Source organism: Coenobita brevimanus, chromosome 17, assembly GCF_032717465.1.
Source record: "Coenobita brevimanus isolate Jiangsu-jjx chromosome 17, ASM3271746v2, whole genome shotgun sequence".
NCBI lineage: Eukaryota > Metazoa > Arthropoda > Malacostraca > Decapoda > Coenobitidae > Coenobita > Coenobita brevimanus.
Genome location: NC_136970.1, coordinates 20,843,341 through 20,855,242, shown reverse-complemented (window position 1 = coordinate 20,855,242; position 11,902 = coordinate 20,843,341).

The following is an 11,902-nucleotide window of genomic DNA, read 5'->3' as shown; positions in this document are numbered from 1 at the left end:
TAAGTACACAGTAGACGAACCAAGAAACATAATGAACACTTCATGATCATCTCATAGATACATCGTATAAAAATCAGAAACATGGATTTAGTCAACTCTGGCGCGTTTTGTATTGTACTTTGATCAGTCGTACTGCCTGCTACTGCTGCACCCTGATACTTGGCACTTCTTCCTATGGACGAGTGGATCAAAGTTTAGCACTAACGACTGAGCTATAGCAATTGGCACTAACGACTGAGCCATAGCAATTGGCACTAACGACTGAGCCATAGCAATTGGCACTAACGACTGAGCTATAGTAATTGGCACTAACGACTGAGCCATAGCAATTGGCACTAACGACTGAGCTATAGCAATTGGCACTAACGACTGAGCTATAGCAATTGGCACTAACGACTGAACTATAGCAATTGGCACTAACGACTGAGCTATAGCAATTGGCACTAACGACTGAGCTATAGCAATTGGCACTAACGACTGAGCTGTAGCAATTGGCACTAACGACTGAGCTATAGCAATTGGCACAAACGACTGAGCTATAGCAATTGGCACAAACGACTGAGCTATAGCAATTGGCACTAACGACTGAGCTATAGCAATTGGCACTAACGACTGAGCTGTAGCAATTGGCACTAACGACTGAGCTATAGCAATTGGCACTAACGACTGAGCTATAGCAATTGGCACTAACGACTGAGCTATAGCAATTGGCACTAACGACCGAGCTATAGCAATTGGCACTAACGACCGAGCTATAGCAATTGGCACAAACGACTGAGCTATAGCAATTGGCACTAACGACCGAGCTATAGCAATTGGCACTAACGACTGAGCTATAGCAATTGGCACTAACGACTGAGCTATAGCAATTGGCACTAACGACTGAGCTATAGCAATTGGCACTAACGACTGAGCTATAGCAGTGCCAAACGACTGAGCTATAGCAATTGGCACTAACGACTGAGCTATAGCAATTGGCACTAACGACTTAGCTATAGCAATTGGCACTAACGACTGAGCTATAGCAATTGGCACTAACGACTGAGCTATAGCTCTTCAGTATTAAACTGGGATGTGCATCAGTAAGTTGAGACCGAAGCCGAAACTTGTTCAAATTCATCACAGAAAAGAGTTGTTCACAGGAATATGTACTTCCGAACATTGACATAATCTCTGAGGCCAAATGTAATGATAAAATGTGCCCACACCAACACACGAAAACTTGTTTCTCAAAACAGAATCACACTGGAGCGAAATTAATTCTAGCTAAAGTGTTGTGGCACCTCATTTATACCAACAGAGAATGGGTCCCGAAAAATGAGAAAGTCCTTTATAAGGTTTTCAGTGTCAGCAGATCTTCCCTTGAACTCATCCATTAACTTCGAAATCTTGTTGCAGTAATTTTCTGTGCTGATATCGGCATGAAGCTTGAGTGTGTTTTGCAGGGACTTCAAGGTCGGAAAGTGTGAAAGATTACCCTCTGTGAGATGCCTTACAAAAAGCTGAAGTTTCGTCTCGAAGGCACAGGTACAGTCGTAAACTCTGTCACTGATTTACTGCATCTTTGCATCTTTGTATTTAGGTAATTTAAGTGTACTGTAATAACCACCATGAAAGCCAGCTCTTAAACACGTTCATTATCTTTCAGTTCGTGCATGTCCCTTCCTTTCAGTTCAAAAAACATCTGCATTTCATAAAATTGCTTCAGTGCGACTCCCTGACTTAACCAGCGAACATCAGTGTGATATGGTAGTCCGGGTGTGCTCTCATTTTCCTCCAAAAAGCAGTTAAACTTTCTGTAGTTCAGACTTCTTCGTATGAATTCGCTTCCTATAACGACATCCATGACATTATCCGTCTTAACTATTTTACTGCACAACACTTTTCTATGTACAAAGCATGCACAATAGAAATTTGATGGTTCGGAATAACAGTTTCGTTTAATTTTGTTGCAACACCAGTTTTTCTACCCATCATTTGTAGTACTTCATCTGTAGCCAGACTCACAGTTTGTGCCCAGTCAGCACCTATTTTATCCTGTGCTAACAAACTCATGAAGATGTCATCATCTATTGTTGTTCCTTTCACTGGCACCAGCACTACAGATTCTTCTGTTACATGCACATTTTCATGCACACCACGAATAAAAGCTGCAAATGGAGCTACAGTTACTCTGATCGGTACTTTTATCACTTGCAACTGAAAATGCAGTAAAGTACTTACCTTTGTCTTTGAGTTGACTGTTAATAATCTCTGATAATTCATTAATTCTTTCTGAAACTGTATTTCTAGAGGGGCTTATGTTTACAAATGCTTCTGAAACCATCAACATTTATTTCATTAAAAAGTTCCCTTCCGAAAATGGCTTCGATGACACAACTGTTTCATGGGCAGTCCTTTAGCCTGCTTTATCTACAGCATCACTTACTTGATGAACACCCATAAATACTGACTGCTGCTTTTTCAATGACTGCTACAACTCCTTCACTTTGTCTTTACATAACTTTCCACTGTATTTATAATACTTCGATGCATGGTTAATGCCGTCGAATGTTAGATTCTTTGGCAACAGATAACAATTGATTATAAATCAACAGTACTCCCGAGGTGGATGGAAAGCTGATGACAGGGAGTGCTGGAGCTCCCGTTTCATCAGCCCTCAGGACTAGTTCCTGACCATCCCCCTTTGCTGAACTTTTTCAGTGTCTCAGTTACACAGAGAGTAGGCCAGCATGCTCTCCAGTACAAATTTCTCTATCTATCTTCACCAAACAACATGCACAGTACACACTACACTTCCTATTCAAAATTCACCAAAATGGCATCAATTCACCCAGCCTCGGAGTCCCCAGGGGGGGGGACCATAAATGCCCCCGCCATCTGCCCCTCTCCCGGTGACGACTCGAGGTGCCTGGAACCACTGTCTGACTCTCTTCTTCTTCATTTCTGCAACATTCGCGGCCTTTCATCTAACTTTCGCTCTGTTGAGCACCACCTCTCCTCCTCTAAACCTCACCTTCTTTTTCTAACGGAGACTCAGCTGTCTGAGGCAACTGACAGCAAACCCTTTTCTGTATCCTCCTACTTTCTCTATACTCATTTAAAAGCCAAAGGTGGCTGTTGTGTATACATACACAACGACTTATCTTGCTTTCGTGTTCCTGAACTTGATTCTTCTGAATTCTCCACTCTCTGGCTTCGGCTTTCCTGTCATTCTCTGACTAAATATATCTGTGCTGTTTACTTATCCCCTAATTCTACTGACTATCAAAAATTCTTCGACTATCTTACTTCTACGATGGAACACATTCTGTCCATTTCTCCTTTCTCTGAAATCTCCATTCTTGGAGATTTCAATGTTCACCACCACCTTTGGCTCTCCTCTCCTTTCACGGATCCACCTGGTGAACAAGCCTACATCTTTTCTATCCTTAATGACCTAGAGCAGCTTGTACAGCACCCTACCCGTATCCCTGACCGCCTTGGAGAGAGCTCCAACATACTTGACCTCTTCCTCACAACTAATCCTTCTGCTTACTCTGTTAATCTTTTCTCTCCGTTGGGCTCCTCCGTTCACAACCTTATTACCTTAACCTGTCCTATCGCTCCAGTACGGCCTGCGGACCCTCCAGGGAAACGTCGTCTCTGGCATTTTGGAGCCGCGGACTGGGAGGCCCTCAGGCAGTACTTCTTTGATTTTCCCTGGAATGATTATTGCTTCCATGGCCGTGAGCCATCTGAGTGTGCCTTGCGCATTACGGAGGTTATTCTCTCGGGCATGGAAGCATACATTCCTTTCTCATATCCTTTGACTAACGCAAGAAAGCCTTGGTTTAATCACGCTTGTTCTAATGCTGTCCACAACAAGGAGAAGGCCTACAAAAGGTACCGAAGCCAACCCACCCCTGAATCACATAATCTTTACGTTTCTGCCCGGAATCGTGCTAAGTCTGTTCTTCGCTCTACTAAAAATAATTTCATCCATACTAAATGCTCTCAACTCTCCAACTCGAATTCTTCCCGCTCCTTCTGGCACCTTGCCAAAAATCTTTCTAACAACTTTACCTCATCATCCTTCCCTCCTCTTTTCTACTCTGATGGTTCTGTAGCTATTTCTTCTACTGATAAAGCAGATCTCTTCGCACAGACTTTCTCCTCCAATTCCACCTTAGACGATTCCGGTGCTGTTCCTCCATCACTTCCCCCCTCTGACTTCCTCATGGCTGACATTAAAATTTCTTCAGTTGATGTATTTTCTGCCATTACTGGCCTCAGTACTAACAAGACATATGGGCCTGATGGGGTCACTCCTGTTGTTCTCAAGAACTGTGCTTCTGTGCTTACCCTGCCTAGGCAAACTCTTTCGCCTTTTGTATGTCAACTTGTATCTTTCCTTCTTGCTGGATGTTTGCTCTCATTCAGCCAGTCCCAAAGAAGGGTGACCACTCCCAACCCTCCAACTATCGTCCAATTGGTTTAATGTCCTGTATTTCAAAAGTTTTCGAGTCAATTCTTAATAGAAAAATTTTAAGGCATCTTTCCTATCACAACCTTCTTTCCGATCGTCAGTATGGGTTCCGTCAGGGACGCTCCACTGGCGATCTTCTCACCTACCTTTCAGACTCCTGGTCATCCTCCTTTCGGGACTTTGGCGAAAGCTTTGCCATTGCACTTGACATCTCAAAGGCTTTCGATCGAGTCTGGCATAAATCTTTAATTTCCAAACTGCCCTCCTACGGTTTCTATCCTTCTATCTTTCCCTTCATCGCTAGCTTCCTTTCTGGTCGTTCTATAGCTGCTGTCGTAGACGGCCATCGTTCTTCTCCTAGATCTATTGACAGTGATGTTCCTCAGGGCTCTGTCCTATCACCAACTCTCTTCCTTTTATTCATCAATGATCTTCTAAGCTGTACATCTAACCCTATCCACTCATACGCTGATGACTCCACCCTTCACCTTTCCATTCGGTTCCCGCAACGCCCATCTCAACAGTTACTTCAAGAAACAAGGGATGAGGCTATGTCACACCTAATGTCTGACTTGGCTCATATCTCTGACTTTGGTAAAAATAATATGGTTGTCTTTAATGCATCTAAGACTCAGTTCTTACACCTATCAACCCGACAAAATCTTCCACAGGTATACCCACTAATGTTTAATAATATTCAGCTTAATCCTGCATCATCCTTGAACATGCTTGGGGTTTCATTTACTCGGGACTTATCTTGGAAAGATCATATTACATCTCTTGTAAAATCTGCTTCCAAGAGATTGGGTGTGCTAAGCCGACTCCGCTCTTTCTTTACCCCTGCACAATTGTTGACTCTATACAGGGGTTTTATCCGCCCCTGTGTGGACTACAACTCTCATGTGTGGGGAGGCTCCCCACATACAGGTCTTCTCAATAGGGTGGAGTCAAAGGCTTTTCGTCTCATTAACTCTCCTCCTCTTACTGACTCCCTTCAACCTCTGTCTCTTCACCGCACTGTTGCATCTTTATCTATTTTCTATCGCTACTTTAATGGTCACTGCTCCTCTGAACTGTCTGCTTGCATTCCTCCACCTCTACGACGGGCGCGTAGCACCCGTCTGGCAGCAAACTCTCATCCCTTTTCTGTCCAACTCTCTAATGCAAGAGTTAACCGTTACTCCCAGTCTTTCATTTATGCAACAGGTCAGCTCTGGAACTGTCTCCCTCTGTCTGTATTTCCTTCTGCCTATGATCTCCAGTCTTTCAAACGTAATGTGTCCAGGCATCTCCAAATGATCGGATCTTGAATTTGGCTCTCTATTGTATTTTGTTTTTCTCTTGGAGGGAACTGTTACTGCGGGCTCATGCCTTTGGTTCCTTCTTCCTTGCATAAAAATATATATATATATATATATATATATATTTTTATATATATATATATATATATATATATATATATATATATCCCATTGGAGCCCAGTGTCCCCAGTATTGGACAGAACTGGGAGTTTTCAAAGCTTAACAAAGTAGGGAACCCCCGGGTAGGGACCTATGAGCTTCGCGACTATGAGCCAATAGGCGGGGGGCGGTACGCTTAGTATCCCCCCCGCCAGTACAATGCCTCGCCCATCAACTCTGGGATCCAATGGTATATATATATATATATATATATATATATATATATATATATATATATATATATATATATATATATATATATAGATATATATATCGCTTATCGACACCAACCGATGCTCTTCTTTAACTGTTTTCTTCTTTGGTAACATTATTATGGGCTCATAAGTAATAACACTCTCCACTGCTGTTTTGGAAATAGCAACGTTCCAACTGCCTCGAGCGACAAAACAGGACAGTTACTGGAATGGCTGGCCAAGCTAGGTGCCTGCCATGTCAGGGTTTTGACGTCTAATTCTTGTTCGCCAATAGTGTCGGCCCGTCTACAACTAGTACAGTGGCACGTATACAATTCCACTGAACCGTTAAAAACATCTCATGTTGTACAGTACTTTCACTGCACTGAGTATAATGCTCTAGGAAATAGGAGCCTATTTTATTCAGCTGAGGGATACTCTCACTACTTAGGTCAGTGTTTCTCAAACTTTTTAACTCCATTCTTCACTTGTTGGGATCTTAGCATACTCGTGGCCCCCTTTCATGTTTCTCTGAAGCCCCTCACAAATAATGATGGAAAAAATTTTGTTTTGGTGCTCTTCATTTATTTTATTGCTTACAACTGTCAGTCAGAATGCATATTTAGTTACTTATCAGTGGGATGGATGACAATGTTTGCTTTCAGTCAGTCGACTGATTCGAGGGATAAAGCACATCTCGTATCTGGGTCCATATCCAACTGGTTTCGGGTTTTACTTTTTGTGTGTAGAGGACTAGAGAAACTAGGTTCACATAAATATGTTGTGGAAAATGGCACGAGGACTCTAAGTGGGATTTCACAGACGCACTGTGATTTACTACCTACATTAGCCCCCCGTGGCCCTCTTAATATCCTGCCGTGGCCCCCTTGGGTGCCATGGCTCCCAGTATGAGAACCAGTGACTTAGATGCTCAAAGTATGACTGGAGCTGCAAGTGGACCGCAGACCGCATGTAAGAGGGTTTAGGGCCGCATGCGGCTCAAGGGCTGCATGTTGGACACCCCTGCGGCCTAAAATATCCCAGTCCATCCCGCCCACTCCTGTTCATGCACTGCATCTGTGTCATTGCGAACGCTATTCTGATGGATTTAAAAGATGACTGTTATGCCCATCGAATGAGTGCTATGATGATGATGATAAGCTTATTCTTGCAGCCTTTTAAAACAATCATCATTCTTGAATAATGACTCTGTGAAAGCAAGCTTCCTTCTCCCTGGCAGTTTGGAGTTTTGTAATTTTCTTTGCTTCCTGTTCTTGAATAATACTAGGAATTACTAAGCTGATGATGGTAATGATTTTAAAAGGCTGCAAAAATACTCATCATCATCATCACACCCATCCTAACCTATTCCTACTAACAGCAATACAAATCATCATCATCATCCATATTCTCACCACCAGCAATACTTTCTCCGAAACGCAGTTCACATACATATGGCCTTTTACTCAGCCCATTTTTCAATATATATTTTTTCGGCCGCTGCATATGGATATCACACCGCGTCCTGGGATATTCGAAAAAGGCGAAAAGTGTGACGCTCTATTTGAACAGTATAATTGGTAATCTGGGAACCATCAGCGCTTTGGACGAATTAAAATGAAAAAAGAGAAGGGTTCGTTTCATTCTGTATTATTGGGGGTGCCGTACTGTGTGTGTGTGTGTGTGTGTGTGTGTGTGTGTGTGTGCTTTTCTGGGTATTGTTGCCAAGTCTATTGTTTCGTACCGACATTCTCTCTCTCTCTCTCTCTCTCTCTCTCTCTCCAACTAATTATTTTTTGCCACAGGAGTGGCTTAACCAACACAGTTCCCCACAACGGTGTAACGGGATTTCCCCAAATTGGTCTTTATTACTCCCTGCATTAAAGGCTTAATTATTACTCTACCGCCACTCCCCCCCCCCCCTTCTTTATGCCTTGGAGTAATTCTAAAGTTTCTCTCTCTCTCTCTCTCTCTATCTGGTGGGCCTATCGTCACGTTGGTTTGTGTTTTTCGTGAATATTTTGAAAGATTTTACGCTGGTGTAGATATGAAAAGTGCTTATTTTCGGTTTCTTTTCCCTGTTTTTAATTACTGTCGTCAGTTTTGCGTTTTATTAAGACATTAGAGTATTATCAGTGACGTGTGCTTAGCGCGTGACGAGTGAGCGAGCGCTGTGTCATCACAATTTCCCTCTGATATATTATTTCTTCATGGTGGTGGCTGAACACTATAAGATGAACAGCAACAACGGCGAAATGCACGTAAATCGCAATAAAACTCGAGTAAACAATGTCACTCGCTGCAGGAATAACGGAGACAGGATTGTCAAATTTAGTATTTCTCGAATTCGAGTCAAGAACTTTGGTTATGTCGTTTCCATAGTAACATCGATGAGGTTTGAATATTCAAACTTGCTGCGAAAGAAACTCACACGTGTTGTTTTCAATTTTGCTCCCGCATAATAGAATCATCGCATCGTACAAACTGCGCAGAACATTCGCAATGGCCAAGTAGTTTCAACGAACTACGGCAAACTGTCGACTCGCAATCACAGGAAGTAAGTAAGGAACAGGCCGTTTCCGCTGGATGATTTTTGGCTACTGATTTAATTTACAATCGCTCACTGAGTAGTGTGGAGCACATATTATGAAATGAAGAAAACCGAAGTTCTCAGGTTTTGTCTGAGCAACATAGGTTCCAGTGGTACGCCAGTGCTGGTATAAAGACAGGCGCTGTAGCATTCATCACATGCACAATGCTAAATTTTTCAATCTCCGTTGCCAACCTGCTGTCGACGAAACTGAAATGACAGACTTGGTTATTGATGAGATTACTAAAGCCAGAAATGGGATGTTTTCCCTTGGAGATAACACCATCAAAACATAGCAGAAACGTTAATATAAAATTATAGGTGGAATCTTTGATAATTAATTGCTAAAGCTGATGCCAAAAAACAAAGTGCTACAACAGAAAATCGTTTTTAACTTGATTTCGTGACTGAAGTGTTCACCGATTACAGTCGAACACTCCCTTGGAAAACTCGAGATGCCAAGGGGTTCTTACGCCTTCATGGGTGAGTTTTTAGTTGATAGAAAAATTTATTGAATGGATATATCACATGCAGGAAGAATTTCAACTCTACTTCACATAGGAGTAAAGTTATTAGCTTCTGTTTAGCCTGACGGTAGGGTCGGGCCGGGCCGCTCAATTTCAAACTTCAGCTGAGAGTACAGGTAAACATCGCTCGCTATTTCATAATAAATCTTTGGCAGGAGCTAGTATCACCACGAAACCCAATTATCGTACTACATTCGGTTTACTCAAATTTCAAAAAGGTCCCCAGCCCTTTTCAGCTCAGATAATAGCTGGATGTAGTTAGACTGGGGGTTTGAATTGCAGTAACCAGTGAGATTAATTCCCACCAAGACACAGTAATCCAGTCGTGAGAGTGGCCCGACCCTCAAACAAAAACAAACCGAGTATAGCACCTTACATCGGCAGCATTTATTAATAATCCTGCACCTGATAGGGGAGGGCGGTGATGGTTCGGACAGTGGGATGGTTCGGACAGTACATTCCCTGAGAAACGTATGGGACCTAGGGCCGTGTGATCTTGCATGAAAGTGGGAGAGTTTGTATACTTCGGCCACACGAAACCTCCAAGCTAGAAACCCCTCACTTTTTGATGCAGGTCAGATTTTATGTTTTTTTGCATCTCTTATGTAATAATTTGGGTGTATATCGTAAGCTCTACCTTTATGAATATGCCAAGCATTGAACTGTGCATTATCAGGATGAATCTGAGTTGCATGTAGAACATATTGCTATGAAAAACGAATGTTAAACTCTCTCGTGTGAAACTTGAGAGATTCGGGATGATTCGGACAGTTGAGAAGGGGGATGGTTCGGACAGTCTGACCTAACCCTCCACTACTACCAAGTCATAACCTTATCAAATGATAACGCTACTTTTGATCATTTTTATTTGAATACATAGTGAAACATCATTCTTCACTGTTATCAGGGAATATGTAGCTTTGTTTATTTAACCTATTTCTCAAAGTGTAAAAAGATGGAAGGGGTATTACAACTTCTATTTCAGTTTTGCAGGCTGCAATATGCGTTAAAAGTGTTAAGTTAGTCAGTTTAAAATAAGGCACAGAAAGTGAAAAGTGATGTCAATATTTTAGAGAGAGAGAGAGAGAGAGAGAGAGAGAGAGGGGGGGGGCTAATTATGCATAATTTTGAAGCAGAAAGTAAGAGGTTAAGTCAGTTATTAATAAATCTGGTGAAGGTTATTTCAGTTATAAAGTATTAGTTTTTTAAAACAAATATCAAGTGGTTCATTTAGATTCTGAAGTTTATTATTGTACTTTAGGAAAATGAAATGACTTTGAATTAATAAATGTTTGGTTTTATCCAATCCAACTCACAAAATTTTAAGAATATGCTGAGTAATACCTATGGCCGAACCATCCCATTCTTCTGTCCGAACCATCACCACTGGTAAGGATGGTTCGAACGATTTAATCACTTGTGTTTCGTTAACTATAGCTTACAGCTGAAAAGAGCTAAGAATTTCATATTATCAGTCTAAAGAGCCAAATGATGTGGCAACATTTTAACATAAACCAGATTACTCTCGTGCTTAAACCTGAATTTTTATAAATATTTTTTAAAAAAATGTCCGAACCATCACCGCCCTCCCCAACTGTTACTATTAACCGTACTCTAGGCTATTATATAAAAAGTCATATGAAAACTAACACTGCCACAACTACTATTATTATTACCAACATTCTTAACATCACTACTATTATTATCATTCTATTACTGATGCAGCTACAACTTATTTACCAACCACCACCACCGCCACCATTAGCCTAAAATATTCTACAGCAGACTTCCTCCTTTCAGGCTGTGACTTCCTGTTCCACACAGTCCCAGTGAATACGCTTGTTTCATCTCCCTTTTTTGTTCTCTATCTTCCTCTTCCTCTCATTCCATTTCCAGATTGCCATTTAAGTTACCCTGGTCATCTATCTGTTATCTGCTTTATCAAAAACGTGACCTGCCAACATCTACTTCCAACATCTCTCTCTCTCTCTCTCTCTCTCTCTCTCTCTCTCTCTCTCTCTCTCTCTCTCAAATGGCCTTTAACTCTCCCAAGTCCGCGTCTCTCCTACGCTGAATAAAATCGTCTGTCGGCAGCTCTATAAAAGCAATGTACTGAAGATATTAGAGACTGAATCTGTGCCAGTAAAAACCCAATGTTTGTAGACTACAAGATATATTATGGACGTTTCCAATGGTTACAACCCCAGCCTAATCTGGACGTCAACCCAGTGGACTGCAGGCTGAAGTTGCTTGTCTCCTGTAGTCCACCATTCTCCTTCTGGGTAGAGAATTGAGGGAATGTGTATACTAGTGCAGTGGAGCCGGCCAGTCCTATCGGTGTCACCACGTGAAGGCCTGCCCCTCCAGGATCTACCTTGTGCAGTACAAGGTAGAACTAGCCTAACTACAAAAGATCTTGCCAGTCTCATAAAATCGTCAGGCGGCGCAAGATTACAGTTTGGAAATTGTCCATGTAAGGGGTTATTGGAGGTTGTTTGAAACCCCCTACACTATAACGGTGTTGGAGGGAGACTTCACGTGCTGGCATCACTGTAACCGGGCGGTTCCACCGCCTGGTTATACAAACGTTCCTCAACACCCTCCCTATCCCCCGAAAGGACAGTGAATTGCATGAAAGGGGTTACGGTACTTAGCCCTGCAG